Here is an 11,531-nt window from a genome sequence, read left to right as displayed (position 1 = left end):
TTTATCAACTGCTAATTTAGTTAACTCCCGAGTGTAAGCACTGAAAAAGCTTTTTCTTTGTATCCTTCTGGGAGAAAAACGCTATATAATTACTAGTTGCTAGACTGCATGAAGGTGCAGTTCTCAAACCAGTCCTTCTGGTGGGGGGCAGATTAAATTGTTTTTGGATGAACTCAGTCCAAAATCTATATTGTTCTTAGGGTTTGAATAGATTTTTAGAATGAGACCTTCTATTGGAAGATTCTTTCTTTCTCAGTACACTCTGAATATTTTTCAGGAGTGATTACACCAGTTCTTTAGCAGGAACAGGGATTGGGTTTCTATTCAATTCTATTCTTTGTCCCAAAGAAGAAAGGTTGATTAAGTCCCGTCTTGGATCTGAAGACTTTATATTGTATTATTAGAGTCTCAACTTTCAAGTTGGCGATTATAAGGACTATTATGCCTTTTTGTTCAGCAAGGTCATTTCATGTCCACTCCATTGTAGAAGATGTTTATCCTCATATCTTATTTCATTCAGACCACTTGTGGTTTCTGAGATTCTCTTTTTTTAGATAAGCTTTACCAATTTGTCGCTTTTCCTTTTGGTCTAGCAACAGCCTTATGAATCTTTTCAAAGGTTCTGGGTGCCCTTCTTTCTGTAATAAGACAGTAGGGTATTCTGGTTTTTCCTTATTTGGATGGTATCTTGGTATTAGCTTAATCTTTTCTTTTATTGGAATCTCATGAAACAAATAGTTTTGTTTCTTCAAGACATGGTTAGAGGATTTAATTTACCTAAGAGTTTCGTGATTCCTCAGACAAGGGTCACCTCTTTTTGGGTTTCTAGAGGGATTCTGTGTTCATGACTGTCTTTATCGGACAAAAGTCAATTGTAATTGGTGTTAGCCTGTCTAACTTACAGTCTAGAACAATCCTTTCAGTGGCTATGTGCATGGAAGTTTTAGGTCTCATAACTGTAGCATCGGGCGTGGTTCCCTTTGCTCGTTTTTCATCTGAGACCTAGTTTGCTTTGCATACTGAATCAATGGTGAAGGGATTGTTTTCAGATATCACAGTTGATATTCCTAAATCCTAACACTCAACTCTCTCTGTTTTGGTGATTACATTATCATCGTTTTATTCAGGGGGCCTCCTTTTGTTCGTCCTTCCTGGACTGTATTCTTAATGGATTGTCAGTATATACCAGGGTTATAATACAATTTATTTATATTATTCTTTAAAACAACCTCCAATTAAAATGTATATACAAAACAATTTAAATTAATAATTATTCCAAAATTCTTTAGATTAGTTAAGATTTATATACACATTGCAATATATTTATAGAAACCAGACTATGAATCAAAGTATACACGCTTATGCTGTTATAATATTCTTTACAAAGATCATAAAAGATATACCCTTAAAATTAACTTTACTCACAATAATCGCATTAAAATACCACAATAAAATACCAGAATATGGACCGCTAACTTCACAGTGTTTAGATAAACAATATACCAAGATTCTTCACCCAAATCTTACTGGCTTTCAATAGATTTAAGATAACTTTCAGACAAGTATAATTAAGTTAGTTAGCCCACAAATTATTCTATATAACTTCAATTAAAAACACCAGAAATTGTATATATTATTAATGCAGACAGCAAATTTATATGCTGATGCGTCTGACCTGAAATAAACTCTTATTTAGCTACAATAAGGCAAATTCTAATATATATATATATATATATATATATATATATATATATTTATATTTATATATATATATATATATATATATATATATATATATATATCTGCAAATAACTTAATACACACCAGAGAGACTTACTTATGATAATAAGCCTTACTTAGAGATATGCCATATAAAGGACCTTTATCTAGCAATAAATTACTTAGCATTTGTGACTAGTTAAAACTACACAGGACTATGGATATAACTTAAAACACCAAATATGTTCTTTAAATTATTAACTGCAATTTAACTGTAGCAACAAGATACCTTTGATTTAAATATAAAAGTATGAAACAACCTATTATACGTTACCAGATACACCAAATTGAATGTTAATTTTTTTTTTTTTTCAAATAAGTCCAGTTCACCTCATAAATTAAGAGAGGTATTTTTTGCAATATGGATAAGGGAGTTAGGCCCAGATTTGCTTTATAGAGACTGGATTCCAAGGTAACAGGTTGTCAGTCAAAATTCAGCAGCAAAGACCTCTTCTTTCTCCTTGCATGAGGTTATATCACGTAATATACCCCACCCCTTTTTATTCTAATCATTGGTGAATATGGAATGCACACTTACTAAAACTTGTCTGATAGGCCCTTAACGAAGCTGAGCATTAATTGGCCCTCGGAGCTGAACATCTCATAGGCTTACTGGGACCATACCAGTTATAGTCCATTAGGAGGCAGCAGATAACTAGAAATGCAGTCTCATTATCAATATTGCTAACAGTTTACTAAATCTTTTAATTGAATATTTAATATACAATTATTTCCTGATATTAATAAACTTATCTGGTTAACATACATGCCCCATCTAATATAACTTATCATGTATCTATAGAGACTAAACATGAGTATATTACTTATCCTATTTTGGAATATGAGGGACTAGTGGTATAAATCAATAAAATATATATGTCTATCTAACTTATTCTGTATATCAGTTCATTTGATATACTGGTACATATTTCATTTCCTAGTCGCATCTTATATCATCTTATTTAGAAATCTCATCTTCACATCAGTTCTCCCCTTTAATGTTCATTAGATTTCTGGAAAACAAAGAAAAGTGTATTTATCCTTAAATAACTGGTTAAACATTTTTAATTAATTACATAGCTACTTATTAAATTCAGCAAATACTTATCTAATATGTTATTGTCAGGCATTTCATTTCAGATCCACAATTATATACATTTTTATACAATACTGAAGTATACTTTAACTTGAAATTTAAACATAAGTTGTACTTTAAAATGAATTTCAAAGTTACAATGCAACATGTGTTTCTGCTTAGCTAGCTTGATGTGCATCTGAGGTTCAGGGGCAATTAACAGGCGTGTGCTAATTACTATATCTTCAGAATTTCGTTTGCATATCTGACTTATGTAGAGAATCTTGTCTCCAACAGCCCAGGGGTTTGTGCTGAACTAATGTGACAAATGTGCACTTTTGGACCCTATAGATGTATTGAGCAGCTATGATAATATGTTGGTGATCTGATAGGGAATCTTTGAAAACAACTCCTTTGTTCTCAAATGTTCTGTAATCAAGAAAAGGCATCTCATGTCAGACCTCAGATTTGCAATACACAGAATGTATTCAGCGATAAAATGAGCATGCTCAAATTTAATATTTGATAGATTGCATACTTATTTTATCATATATATATATATATATCAGTCTCTGGGGAACTCTGCACTCACTTTATATCACAGCCGCCCAGGGTGCATCCAAAAAACATTCAGAATTTTTTGCAAAGAGAGAGCACTCACCGGGACTAACACTTATACAGCATATCAAGCTTTTTATTAATATAGGTGACGTTTCGGGGATTCCAACCCCGTCCTCAAACCTTACATAACATACAAAATATCTTACCTTAAATACCCTCCACCGACTGAACATGTCGCTGTACCGGAAGTCGTCCGGCGTTCTGCCCGCACCACTGCGCATGCCCAGAGCGTCGGCATGACAACCAGACACAGCGTCATGCTGTACAAAATAAAATGAATCACCGTGGTTAAAAACATTAACATGGAATAAGTGGATAAAGATATAGTTAAACACTTATGATACATTAAGCACAAAAATAACTTCTTAACCTTTTTAAGTTCAAGCTAAATCGCATATTAACATGTATTCCTTTGTATCTATGTGCCTAATCACATTAGCCCTAAGCTGTATATTAGTTTGATTTGCTATGTTACCTTGCCTATATACCAATGCTATCCATCGACTTAGATACATTTCTTTTTGGCTAAAAATCAAACCTCACTAGTACTAATTAGTTCCTTCTAATCCTAGTTCCTAAAGAGAATTTTATCTACATAATCCTTAAAGAGACAGTACCCCTATAATGATGCCCATGCTTATAGCATCCAAATATCTGTCATAACTACATTTGTACAATGTCCAATCTACACATTAGTTAAACTACTAATTATATGTGTTAATAGACTCTTGGACCAACTATATCTATCAAATTATAGGGGGCTACAAAAAACAGTGCCAGTCTAAGTGGGTATTAAGCCCACCAGGTACTATAGTACCTAAATTAAAAATCCATCTGGATTCGCACTGGAGCAGAATCCTGTCTCTATCGCCGCCCCTCGTAAGGAGTGGTATGTGATCAATGATCACATATCTGAAGTCTGCCACCGTATGGCCCTTCAGCGCAAAATGTCGTGCAACAGGTTGTTCTGAATCATGATTTTTGATTGCCAATCGAATGGCCGTGTCGGGATTTGCCATACGGGTGCGGAGGTCATCAATAGTTTTTCCGACATAGAATAACCCGCACGGACAATGCAACAAATACACAATATGTGTAGTTGTGCAGGTTACTCTATGTCGGATAGTATATCTCTGGTTGGTGGTAGGATGAGTGAAAAATTTGGCATTAGAAAGACCATTGCACGTAGTGCAACCCATACACTTGTAACAACCAGGCTTGGAAGTCTGTAGCCAGTTCTTTTTTGTATAGTTGTGGACGGGGTCCACTTTTACCAGGATATCACGTAATGATCTTGCTCTTCTGTATCCCACCTGTGGGTGAGAAATCCCTTTAAAAGGTAACCTTTTGTCACTCTCTATAATGTTCCAATTCTTTCTCACTAGTTGATGCATGTTATATTTATCGGCGGTGTACACAGTAGATAGTGTCATTCTTTGGTTTTGCTTCTGAGTACTACTCGCCTGTAGGGCCTCGTCCTGAGACATAGAAGTAAACCGTCCCAGATGCTTTTCAATCTTTTTTTTTTCTGGATAACCCCTATTCAAGAATCTTGATTTCATCTCCTGAAGCTGTTGTTGTGCACACTCTTGGCTGCTATTATTTCGGATTACTCTCTTAAATTGTGAAATGGGTAGTGCATTCTTTAGAAACGGTGGGTGGCAACTTGTAGCTTCTAATAAAGAATTTCTATCCGTAATATTCTTGAAGAGTGTGGTGCACAAGACCCCAGCTTCTAGATAAATTCTTAAATCCAGAAAATCCACAGATGTATAACTCTTCGTCATTTTGAATTGTAGATCCGCTGAAACCGAGTTTAACATCTGGAACCAAGCATCCAATTACTTTTCTGTGCCTGACCATAGAATGAATAAATCATCTATGTACCTCTTAAAGCAGGGGTGTCCAAACTTTGCTCTCCAGAGGTTTTGGAACTACATTTCCGATGATGCTCAGCCAGCATTTTATCTAGCTGAGCATCATGGGAAATGTAGTTCCAAAACCTCTGGAGAGCAAAGTTTGGACACCCCTGTCTTAAAGTATTTAACTTGTCAGTGTTTAAAGAGGTCAGTGTCTTTTTCTTCAAATTCTGCCATAAACAGGTTGGCAAACAATGGGGCCATATTAGACCCCATCGCCGTGCCTTTTAGTTGTAGATAAAATGATTTTTCAAATTTGAAATAATTTCTGTGTAGGCATAGCTCTAGTAATTCCAGAATTAGATCAATCGGTGGCCCCACATATGGGTATCGGTTCAGTTGTTTCTGAGTTGCTGCAATCCCTTGCCCATGGGGGATAGCTGTGTAGAGGCTCACAACGTCCAGTGTAACCAGAATAATAGGTTCCTCAATTTTTGGAAATCTCCGTAATTCATTAATTAGACTGATTGAGTCCAACAAGAATGAGGGCATATTGCGTACTACTGGCTGCAATATGTTATCCAGGAATATAGCAATAGGTTGGAGCAAAGACCCAATAGAAGATACAATGGGTCTTCCGGGAGGGCTAGTAGGATTTTTATGGATCTTGGGTAGTGTATAAAATGCTGGTATCCGAGGATGTTCCACTTTCATAAAACCCCTTTCCTGTTTGTTAAGCCAGCCATTTTCAAAGGCTCGATCCAATACTGCATCAATGTGTTGTTTGAACATTCTGGTCGGGTTGCAGGTTAATACTTTATATGTGGAATCATCCCCAAGCTGTGTAAGGACTTCTTGTTGATAGTATGTATAGTCCATTATTACCAGTGCTCCTCCTTTGTACGCCTCCCTAAATATCAGCTCCTTATTGGTACTTAGGTGATCAAGCACCTGTCTCTCTTCTTTGGACAAGTTATTCCTGCAGTCTGCTTTTGCCTTTTTACACATTGAATCAGTGTCCTCCAGCAGCAATCTGGTATATGTCTTAATGCTGGGATTTGAACTGGAACAATCATATGTGCTCTTGGGTTTCATTTTCTTTATGTCACCTGGCTCTATGCCAAAGTCACCCTGTATTGCACTGAAGTGTTCTTTCAATCTGAGGTTTCGCTCAAATTTTAGAATATCAATGTACATCTCAAATGGTTTGTAGAGAGTGGTTGGAATAAAAGACAAACCTTTATTTAGTATCTTCATCTCCAATGATGTTAATTGGTATGAGCTCAGGTTGATGACTATATCGTTTACTACATCCTGCGTCGGGCTCTTGGTGGCCTTCCTCGCACCACCCCCTCTCCGGATGTGTGTCCGATGCCTCCCAAGTTTTTTGACCTGGTTATAATACCTGCCTCCACTTGTCTTTGGGGAACCTCAGTTCTCATGGCACTTTCAGAGTCAGAGCTGTTTCCAGAGGAATCCACTGTTGTTATATTCCTGGGCCTGAAGAAGCGTGTTCTTCTTGGTTTATTATCAAAACTCCTCTGCCTCTCTTCCGCAGAAAGTAACCACATGTAGACCCTTTTATCTTTATAGTCTGCTTCCACAGCATCCCATTTCCGATTCTTGAAAGTCAGTAATTCCGTTTCAAATTCTTTTATTTGTTTGTTCAATTTTTCCAACCACTTATTCTCCTCATCAGCTTCCAAAGTTGCTTTATAGGTTTGTTCAAACTGTTGTACTTCAGTATCTACTTTGTTCATTAGCACCCTGACCTCCTCAATAACTAGGAGCATCAAGTCCAAAGAACATTTATTTAAGATGCTGCACCACCTGGTGCAAAAAGCAGGGTTATTCCTCCCTATAGTAGGGACATTTTTCATCCTGAAACCCCTAGGAATAAACAATTTTCTATGATAGTCTGATAGAAAAGTTCCATGTAATGTTAAGTCAATTTTCCTTTTGCAAAGCTTTAGCCATTTAGCATACAAATGTGATGGCTGTTCCTTTAAATCTCAGGAGATGAAATCAAGATTCTTGAATAGAGGTTATCCAGAAAAAAAGATTGAAAAGCATCTGGGACGGTTTACTTCTATGTCTCAGGACGAGGCCCTACAGGCGAGTAGTACTCAGAAGCAAAACCAAAGAATGACACTATCTACTGTGTACACCGCCGATAAATATAACATGCATCAACTAGTGAGAAAGAATTGGAACATTATAGAGAGTGACAAAAGGTTACCTTTTAAAGGGATTTCCCACCCACAGGTGGGATACAGAAGAGCAAGATCATTACGTGATATCCTGGTAAAAGTGGACCCCGTCCACAACTATACAAAAAAGAACTGGCTACAGACTTCCAAGCCTGGTTGTTACAAGTGTATGGGTTGCACTACGTGCAATGGTCTTTCTAATGCCAAATTTTTCACTCATCCTACCACCAACCAGAGATATACTATCCGACATAGAGTAACCTGCACGACTACACATTGTGTATTTGTTGCATTGTCCGTGCGGGTTATTCTATGTCGGAAAAACTATTGATGACCTCCGCACCCGTATAGCAAATCACTGCACGGCCATTCGATTGGCAATCAAAAATCATGATTCAGAACAACCTGTTGCACGACATTTTGCGCTGAAGGGCCATACGGTGGCGGACTTGAGATATGTGATCATTGATCACATACCACCCCTTACGAGGGGCGGCGATAGAGACAGGATTCTGCTCCAGTGCGAATCCAGATGGATTTTTAATTTAGGTACTATAGTACCTGGTGGGCTTAATACCCACTTAGACTGGCACTGTTTTTTGTAGCCCCCTATAATTTGATAGATATAGTTGGTCCAAGAGTCTATTAACACATATAATTAGTAGTTTAACTAATGTGTAGATTGGACATTGTACAAATGTAGTTATGACAGATATTTGGATGCTATAAGCATGGGCATCATTATAGGGGTACTGTCTCTTTAAGGATTATGTAGATAAAATTCTCTTTAGGAACTAGGATTACAAGGAACTAATTAGTACTAGTGAGGTTTTGATTTTTAGCCAAAAAGAAATGTATCTAAGTCGATGGATAGCATTGGTCTATAGGCAAGGTAACATAGCAAATCAAACTAATATACAGCTTAGGGTTAATGTGATTAGGCACATAGATACAAAGGAATACATGTCAATATGCGATTTAGCTTGAACTTAAAAAGATTAAGAAGTTATTTTTGTGCTTTTTGTGTATCATAAGTGTTTAACTATATCTTTATCCACTTATTCCATGTTAATGTTTTTAACCACGGTGATTCATTTTATTTTGTACAGCATGACGCTGTGTCTGGTTGTCATGCCGACGCTCTGGGCATGCGCAGTGGTGCGGGCAGAACACCGGACGACTTCTGGTACAGCGACATGTTCAGTCGGTGGAGGGTATTTAAGGTAAGATATTTTGTATGATATGTAAGGTTTGAGGACGGGGTTGGAATCCCCGAAACGTCACCTATATTAATAAAAAGCTTGATATGCTGTATAAGTGTTAGTCCCGGTGAGTGCTCTCTCTTTGCAAAAAATTATATATATATATATAAATATATATATATATGTGTGTGTGTGTGTGTGTGTATTGTCTACTGACATTCACAGATACCCTGGAAAGTTTGGAAATTTCAAGAGGGGAGGTTTCCAAACGATATTTTAGAACTCTGTGCAATTTTCAGAGCTCTTTTAGGCTTGACCTTTTTTAGGAGAGAACTTTTAATTTTACTTTCAGTCAGACAATATCACAACTGTGGCATATGTCAATCATCAAATAGGGACTCGCAGTTTCTTAGCAATTAAAAAGTATCTTGAATACGTTCTTAGGTGGAATTCATCTCCTGTCTAATGTCTATGATTTATATCTCAGGTTTAGACATTTGGGAGGTGGATCATCTCAGCTGTCAATCTTTACATCCGGGAGAGTGGTATCTCTATACAGATGTGTTTTCTCAATTTCCCAGGTACCTTTTCAGGTCCAGGGATCCTCAGGCGGAAATGGTGGATGCATTAGCAGTGTCTTGGTTTTGCAACTTGGCTACATCATTCTGCCGGTTTTTCTTCCAAGAGCGATTTCCAAGATCATATTGGAACAGTCTCATGTGTTTCTCATGTGCATCAGCATGGCCTCACAGGTTTGGTATGTGGATATCCAGTTGCCATCCTTGGCTGCTTTCTCTTTGGCGAGCCCTTTTGTTTTAGGGGCTATTTTTCCCTCGGGACCTCAAATTACTAATTTAAAGGTATTGATTAGTGTTTAGTCATAGAGGTTTTTATCATTATGTTGCAGGCTTATAAGTCTGTTTCAAGGAACATGCATTATCAGGTTTGGAAAACCTATATTTTATGGTGTTCTTCTCATAAAATTTCTTGGCATTCTTTTAGAATTCCTAGGATTTTACAGTTTTTTCAGGATGGTTTGGATAAGTTTGTCTGCAAATTTTTTGAAGAGACAAATCCCTGTTCTTTCTGTTTTATTTCCTAGAAAGATTGTTTAAACTTCCTGATATTCCAATAGGAATGCGTTTATATGCCCTGTCTAGATCAGCAGGACTGATCTCTAATACGTGTCACCAACGCATGCAATTTTAACACAGCTGTTAGTTAACTTTCTGGAGGTGTTCCAATGTTCCATCATAAATCCATTTATCAGTAAGGGAGCTTGACATTATATTATCCTAGACAATAAAAAATGAGGTTTTTCAATAAGGGTCCATGAGTGGCCCTCTCCAACTTATGTCCACCTACTCTATGTTCTATTTATGATAACCCCATACAGTCTGAAAGTTACCGCTTGGTTCATGTAGTAGGTCTTCAGATACCATGGTGCTTACTGTGTAATATGAGAAAGTAATTGTCTTTCAATCATTTGGTTTACCTATTTGTCATATATTCGCAGCTTACTTTGTAATACTCTTCTGTTTTCTTTTATATTGTATATTGGCAATTACCAAATGTTTATTTTGACAAAAAAACCTCAATAAAAATTATAATAAAAAAAAAAAAAAACTTCCTGATATTCACTGTTTTGTTCAGGCTTTGGTTTGTATCAAGCCTGTTCATTTATTAATTTCTCTTATTAATTTCTCCTTTTTGGAGTCTTATTTGGTTTAAGGATTTTACAGGCTCTTTCTTTTGAGCCTATATTTTCTTTAAAGATTATCTACTTTCTTGGAGAGTGTTGTTTCTTTTGACTATCTCTTCTGCTAGAAGAGTTTCTGATTTATCAGCTCTCTCTTGTGTGCCTCCTTATCTGATGATTTTTTTCATCTAGATAAGTTGTTTTGTGGACTTCTTTTTTTCCTAAGGTTGTGAATTTGAATAACATTAGTAGAGAAATTGTTGTTCCTTCTTTGTGTCCTAATCCTAAAGAATTCTTTGAGAGTTCTTTACATCCTTTGGATGACGTAAGAGCTTTATAATTCTATATCGAGGTTACTAGGATTTCAGAAGACTTCTAGTCTTTTGTTGTTTTTCTGGTTTCAGAAAAGGTTAGAAAGCCTCTGCCATTTCTTGAGCTTTTTCAGAATGAAGCTTCGGTTGATCAAATTTGCAAATCAGTAATTTGGTCTTCTTTGCATACTTTTATTGTTTTAACATTTGAATTTTGCTTCTTCTGAAGCAGTCTTTGGTAGAAAGGTTCTTCAGGCAGCTGTCTCGGTTTGATTCTACTGCTTTTGAGTCATGTTTTTTTAGAAAAACGTATTTGTGTGGATTTAATTTCTCAGTGGAAATAGCTGTTGTTATTTTATCCCCCCCCCCTCTCCCCTCTCTAGTGACTCTTCTGTGGACTTCCACATCTTGGGTATTTCTATCCCATACCTCACTAGCTCATGGACTCTTGCCAATTACATGAAAGAAAACAATTTATGTAAGAACTTACCTGATAAATTCATTTCTTTCATATTCGCAAGAGTCCATGAGGACCACCCTTTTTATGGTGGTTATGGGTTTTTGTATAAAAGCACAACTATATTTCCAGTTCCTCTTTTTGTATGCTTTTTTACTCCTTTTTGCTATCACCTCACTACTTGGCTATTCATTAAACTGAGTTGTGGGTGTGGGTATTTATTATGAAAGTTTCATTTTGACTACGAGAACCATTTAAGGGACATTTATTTTACTATGCAGGAGAGACATACCATGGGGTAGATTTACTAATGTTTGT

This window comes from Bombina bombina, chromosome 1 (genome assembly GCF_027579735.1).
Source record: "Bombina bombina isolate aBomBom1 chromosome 1, aBomBom1.pri, whole genome shotgun sequence".
Classification (NCBI taxonomy): domain Eukaryota; kingdom Metazoa; phylum Chordata; class Amphibia; order Anura; family Bombinatoridae; genus Bombina; species Bombina bombina.
Note: the sequence above shows the minus strand (reverse complement) of the source record.